Source organism: Poecilia reticulata, linkage group LG17 (genome assembly GCF_000633615.1).
Source record: "Poecilia reticulata strain Guanapo linkage group LG17, Guppy_female_1.0+MT, whole genome shotgun sequence".
Taxonomy (NCBI): domain Eukaryota; kingdom Metazoa; phylum Chordata; class Actinopteri; order Cyprinodontiformes; family Poeciliidae; genus Poecilia; species Poecilia reticulata.
In genome coordinates, this window is record NC_024347.1 from 12332290 (window position 1) to 12339770 (window position 7481).

The 7481-nt window shown below is 38.6% G+C and overlaps 1 protein-coding gene across 1 annotated transcript in view; it reads right to left on the minus strand.

Annotated features, from left to right (window-relative positions):
- The window catches only part of LOC103479288 (microtubule-associated protein 4-like), an 89773-nt gene extending 84380 nt beyond the window's left edge, over positions 1 to 5393 (minus strand). The window contains exon 1 of the mRNA XM_008433643.2: positions 5263 to 5393. The gene's annotated coding sequence lies outside the window, so the exon portion shown is untranslated. The remainder of the gene's footprint in view (positions 1 to 5262) is intronic.
- Positions 5394 to 7481: the final 2088 nt, after the last annotated feature.

The following is a 7481-nucleotide window of genomic DNA, read 5'->3' on the forward strand; positions in this document are numbered from 1 at the left end:
GGTTTCAACTCTGAATGAAGACCTCCTGCTTGTGTCCTGCACAGAGGGAACGAGTTTTAATGCATTAGTGGATTTGATGGAGGGACATTTTGTGCTGACCCATCCTTCATTCTGCTGCGCTGTCTGATGTCAGCTCTAATAGCAATCTCAGCCTTGCAGTCAGCAGGAGAGCATGACCTTTGATGTTTCCACCAAAGTTTCTGTTTGGTCAATATAGTCAACTTCTAATTTACAGCAAGGTCATGTTTACTCTTAGACTTGCATTGTTACTGCTGTGCATTTGATGATCAAAAAATAAATAAATAAATAAAAAATTGCTGTGTCACAACCAGTTACTTATTCAAGTATGAAATACCACAAATGGATCTGTATCAAATTGTGGAATTACTTGAACTGTCAAATATGAATATGAATATTGACATAAACACAAAAWCACAAGGCAATGTACCAYATATCAGCTATAGAAACAACAGCGAGAAATAACAGAATTAAATAGTTACTTTCATGCACAGAGCATAAAAATACTACAAAAAGATTTGTAGTTTTTCCTGAGGTCAKGCCCATTTATCTGAAATGTAATTTTATCAAACATATTAATTCCGAATGTATTATTGCTATTATCAGAGGAAAGAATTTAAGCAATAGCAATTTGAAAATTTATATTTGAGAAGAAAAACCTGTCGAGGAATGTGACGGAATAGGACCAAAAAGAAAAACGGTCTCATGCTGGTGTAAAACAAACAAACAAAAATTAATTAATTGGCCCCCTAAAAAAAGTTACTGTTACAAAACTGAGACAGGTAGGGATACATCTTGGAGAACCAAATATAATAGGTTACAGCAGATAGCACAACAGAGGAGATAAAAACAGTGCAGGTAGGTAGCATACGGACAGCTGACAAGGATGTGATGAAACTGACCTGCTTTTAACTGCTGGAAGTGATTGRTWGGAAGAATTTATGCTAAAAAACATACCACAAAAAATTTATTAGAATGTCAGCACAAASGAGTGAACATGGAAAGSTGGAAATGACAGACACCAAAACACAACAAAACCCCAAAATGAACCAAGCACAAAACCAAAGGGTCAATCAAAGCATTAAGACGCAAAGCTCATAAAAACATCTGAATGAGGATCCTGTATGGGTGACGGCACAAATCTGAAAATCCCCCTCAGTGGTCGTAGCAGTAACTAGAACTTGRTGGGCCCCATAGGGACATAAGAATTATAATATAAAGATGTCGGAGTAAAATCTAAAGCTTGTATAAAGCGAGTAATTAAGGTGTAAATAATTTATTCACTAAGGATTTCTGAGTAACTGCAGCACATGCATCATTGTTAATCCAAAATCTACAATACATTAGCAACTCGAAAAGACACGATGAAGACAGGTGAAGCTGAAATCCTAAAATTCTATYACCCAACAAAAGAAGAGCTCAATTAGTAACAGAGTACAAGTGTAATTGATAGTTTTGGTTCACCTTCACCTCCTCCTCTTCTTCTCTTTCAGCTTTTCCCTTCAGGGGTTACCACAGCGAATCACCTGTCTCCATTTAGCAACATCCTCTGCATCCTCCACCCTCACACCAACTAACATGTCTTCTTCCACCACATCCATAAAGGTCCTTTGAACTGTCCCTCTGATTAACTACTTATCCTAGCCTAAATGATTGCCTACTTTGATGATGCAATTACTGGTAATGGATCAATTGGTACCGTTCTATCATTATCACCAGGAAGAACCCTAAAGATGAGTTGTGATTCCTTGTAAAGGCAGCTGAAGGACAACAAATACAACAAAGACAGCCCTGGAAACAAATACACTTAATACACTTAATCTGCTGAATGTTGAGTTAAGTAAGCCTTGCTGTTTAAATTCACTCTCAGTTTTTCACTGGGGACACTGAAGTGAAAAGGAGAAGACAGCRATCCAAATCAACATTCAAAGAACGTAATTGTAAGAAATTGAAGAACCGCCTAGTACAGAAAGTGCCACAGACTGAAATCAATTCAGAAAACTAACTGGAAGACCTAAAATGAATAACACAGAATGACAAATGGTCTGCTTGTCAGATAACATGAAAAACCACGAATAAACACCCGACTGGAAATCCTTGCCCAGACCGCAGACTTTTCTGAAGACATTACTTATGTCAGGCTTTCAGAAGACAATGGAAGATGAACCAAACTCCAGATTAGACCCCTTTTTATATAATAGTGTAGCCATGTAAGTGCGCTTCCAGCTTTTCACCCAGGTATATATCACCCATTTTCAGTAAAGTGCCTCTGAACCCACCACACGAAAGGTCGTTCTCATGAAACATACAAACATTTCTACTTTAACATATAGTTTTAGTATCCAGTGCCAGCTCAAAACTGAAAAAGTATTTGGTTTAGCTGGCCTTCCAACTAACATCAAGTGTATCAACTCATAATACGTCATTTATATCAGAATTGTTTATCTGCTAAAACTCTGAGCTTTGAGAATCCTTGTAAGATGTCGCTCTGCTAAAACTCTGTTCGAGGAGACCCCATAAGGGCAAGTCCTCACGTGGATCGATGTTTTTAGTTTTACTTTTAATAAAAATATATATATGTCATTATGTTGGCATAGTTTCTCATTACTTTAACAGTATGGGTAATTGTACCATGTAGAAAGGTGAACTATTGTTTCTGAAACCTAGAGAGAAAGTCTTTAGACTGATAAATATAAMATGTTTTCAGTTTTGTGCATCATAAGTTTTGTCTGACTAGATTACTTGTGATGAGCCAAGAGTCCTTTATAAGATCCTTATAGTACTATAAACCAGAGCCAAAAATACCAGAGTTTCACATACCCAATGTATCAACATATTAATTCAACAGCATATAGTATACATTTTGGTATACAAAATGTATACTATATGCTGTTATTGCTCATATTTAAAAGAGAAAGCAAAAATTATTCCTACTACAGCTAAAAGTAGATTGAATATTCATTACTACATTTACAGTAACGTCGACTATAACATTTGCGTAAGGTCATTTTGATTTCTGACTGAAGCAGTAATGTTAAACAAATAATGAGGGTGGCCAGCCTCAACCTTAGCAAATGACTCTTAAGACATTTCTTAAAAGAATAAAGCAAATCTAACAATTTGATCAGCTTATTTAGCTGGATTATCTGCTATATTTGAAATCACATTTCCCTTAGTTGGAGTGATGGACGACACTCCTTCAGGTTTCATACCATGGCTGTTACCATGTTTTGCAACTGAAAATATATCCAAACAGTCTTTCTGCTAATCGGCAGCACACAGCAACATGTGGGGGCGGGGGCATCCTCTACTACTCTATGTTCCACACAGTCTATGAAAACTCTGGACACCCAGTTTTACTGGCATCAATCACAGGAACAATATAAAAGTGGCAAGTTTCCACTTCAAGCAGTGATGGCTAAATTGGAGGGGAGATAGATAAACAGACTGGGACAGAGTCTAATGTGGTGAGGGTGAAACTAAATGAAAGAGATCCCAGACACTGCTGAAATCTGAAGGGTGGCCAGCCTCAACCTCTGAGATAAAGATGGGAACCTCCGTCATCTGGGGAGGGCTGTAAGCAGAGCAGCTCCTCCAGGGGACTATGTATTCCTTCTGGCCTGGGAATGCCCCTGCATCCCTGAGAATGAGCTGGAGAGTAGTAGAGTGTTGCTACGTAAAGGGATGAGTTTCCCTTCCTGGATCTGCCGTCCGATCTTTAATAAGCAGAAGACAATATGTAGATAGTATGAAGGATTTTTTTGTCTTTTTTTACTCTTTTACCCATACCTTCCACTGATTAATCCATAGTGCAGTAAATCAAAGTAACATTTTCCTACCCTAGTTGCATAGAAATTCAGGTTTTCCCTTTGTGACCTGTAGTTGATTTTCTTTGGCCTTCGACTGGACCTGTTAGTAACCACACAAAATGTCGATGATGTAGTAGGTTGACGTTTTTACAATCTGACCCATTTTGCACCTTGGCAGTTTTAGTAATTCATGCCAAAAATGTAAAATAACTTTATATTCTTTTCATATGAGGAAATATGGCTTTATTATTCCAGTATATAATATACTTTGGTTTGATCTGAGCTCATAATCTGTGACATTTTAGAAGAGATCATAGCCAAAATGAATGGGATCATAGCAATTATGATATACAGTAGTTTAAATGACATTGGATTGGATGGTTTTATGAATATGGGACTCCATAAGTGTTAAAAAATACTTAACTATGATGAAAAATAAAATGATTCGACGTGCTTTGAGTGCATAGGTACAAAATGGAAGTACAAGGGGGAGAAATGGCAATGCATAGATACAAACTGGGTCACAGATTTGACAAAGAACCAAACCGAGCCATTTATTCATTGAGTTTACATTGCCATTAACTATATGTCAACCGCAGAGCVAMCAGAGCACAAAAACAGAAAGGAAAAACATATGATCAAGGATAGAGCAGTATTARCACAGAAAATACAGTGTGTGCGTGCATGCAGCTGTCTGTAGCCTATATGTGTGTTTGTAGAGAGTGGGGATGGGGGTATTACTGTATAATGGCCGGCTTACTCTCTATAGAAAACCAGGCTGTTCTTATGACTGCTGTAACATCAGAAAAAAAATCCTTTATGTAACAGGCCTTTGACTTTGGTGTGTGTGCAGCAGTAAACAAATCACCGTAGTTTATAATCTGCCTCTTACTGTAGTCCCATATAAGAATATTACAGTAGCAGAGGCAAATTGGGGGGGTGGGAGAAAGCAGCAAAGTCAACACTTTCTACACTCATGAATAGCTTCCTATTAACCAAAGAATGGATATAAAGGGGATTCATCATCATTCCTACAGCGCCGGGATTTTTTTTTTTCAGGGGCAGTCTTGTACCATCCCGACTGCGGCATCACCACCATAACAAAGAGGCACGAATCCACGGACCTCTGCATGAGACAGCCTCCCCCCCACCCCCACCCCCTATCCCTCTCCTCCTCACACGCCCACTATCTCCTTACATTAGGATGAGAAACAGCAACAACAGCAAACGTCTAAGAAGGCTACACGGAGCCGAATCAGAGAAATACGAGGCCCACATTAACATCCATGCATCGCGAGACCTAAATCACGCTTTAACCGTGGCTCGAATGGCATCACTCATTTATAATGGCGCAGAGCGAGAATACACGCGACCATCGCGAACCACGCGATGACACACCTCAAATCTCAGTTATAGGCGAAAATGAGCCACTCACCGTGTGAATTCGTCCCTCGCAGTGTGTTTACGTTGTAAAGACAAGTGTGTGTGTGATGGGAAATCTCTCTTCCTTTCAGCTGCTTGCAGAGCAGTCTGGTACCAGGACACAAACACGCCCCCTTTCTGAATGGCTCAGCCAATCAGGAGCCGGGAGCAATGAGAATGGAGTGCTTAGAATCTGCAAACAGCGGACGCTGCTGATGCGTTCACGTACCTCCGAGGAAACGACACATGACTAGCCGACGTTACCGGATAAAGTTATAGAATGTATCCACCATGAAGATACATGTGATGAAGAGGACATGATTAATAATACATAGAAAATCACCAGTGTGAAAACTATGCCCGTTTTTGTACAAGAACCAATAACTGAGCTGAAATCCATTCTACCGGTGATTTGCATCTACACATGCTGATRAAAACCTCCTGAACCACGTGCGACTGTTCACTGACCAAGGTGAGGCTGCAAGAGCTGCGTTCGCCATCATTTAGAGTTAAAAATGATTTAACCTCCACGGAAAAATAGGTGTGCTGGTAGAACATAGAAACTGGGTGATCTAAATAAACTAAACAAAGAAACAAAAAAAAAATTAAATGGCACAACACAAATAATATTGCATATTGTTTCTCCAAGTTCAACACAAAAACACCACTTTCAATAACTGTTGGAGTTTCAAAGTTATTCAACCTCTACACTACTCCTCCATCCCACTCCTCATTAGCAAAGATATCCAGTTAATTCCCGATCTTTGGCCTGAGTGTTGAAATTACCGGTTTCAAATCCCACTGCTTTAATTCGGGAAGATATGATGGNACCACGTGCGACTGTTCACTGACCAAGGTGAGGCTGCAAGAGCTGCGTTCGCCATCATTTAGAGTTAAAAATGATTTAACCTCCACGGAAAAATAGGTGTGCTGGTAGAACATAGAAACTGGGTGATCTAAATAAACTAAACAAAGAAACAAAAAAAAAATTAAATGGCACAACACAAATAATATTGCATATTGTTTCTCCAAGTTCAACACAAAAACACCACTTTCAATAACTGTTGGAGTTTCAAAGTTATTCAACCTCTACACTACTCCTCCATCCCACTCCTCATTAGCAAAGATATCCAGTTAATTCCCGATCTTTGGCCTGAGTGTTGAAATTACCGGTTTCAAATCCCACTGCTTTAATTCGGGAAGATATGATGGGTATTCTAGTATGTTCCAAGACTTCTGAAACTAATCTTTCTTAGAGTGTGCTTGCGTGAAAGTTCAACAATGTCCACGATACAGCCTCCTCACAGGCAACATCATGTTTTCTCCGAGGATTTCCTGAAATTTRAATCMGCCTTTAATTCTGCACCGCAAGTGACAAATTCCAGAGGAAGCAAAGCAACCCAGAGCATCACTGAGCCACTGTCATGCTTTAGTCCTTCTTTTCCAGATATACTGAAGATCAACAGCCCCAAAAGGTTTCAGTTTTAATTCAATTTTGCACACAATAAGATAATCAAACCTGATTGGTTTATTTATACAGTTGTGAGCAATTGGAGCCATCCTTTCCTGTGTGCGTGTCCCTCATAGTGTAGTCTTGGAAGTATAAGCATAGAGCACTTCTGTGTGTGTAGAGCATGCACTTTTTTAAATCTACTGTACACAATTTTATACACATAGTACATATCATTGGTGTTTTATGTATTTTTTTTTCCTGAGACAGCAACAATAAGTATATAACATTCAAATAATAACGTAATTCGTTATCTGAAACACAAAAAAATCTAAACTTTTTTATACGAAAAAAAAATGAAGATCCCGAGATTCTACTTAACATGTTGTCATTTTATCATCACCTTCTTAACCTGGGCGTATGCTGATCATGTTAACCGCTTAGCCAGATTAAATATTAATGTGACCAGTCAGGAGGCCATATTTCATTTTTTTTAAATGTGTGATCGAAAGTGCTATCCCAGTTTAAATATTTTCCACTGACCTTTTTTTTTTTAAATACAGACCCTCATTTTGTCTCGCTCCAAGCACTACTCATAATTTGGCAACCCTTTAAAATCTYCCAGCTGAGTGTGACAAACTGCTTTCTAGAGGATATCTCTTCACAGCAATTGGTCTCAACATGCAGCAATTAAAATAAATTGTGTTGAGGAACTTACGGATGTAGGATGTTAAAAATCTTCATTAGAGTTACTTATTATTCAGGCAGTAAAATGAATGAAA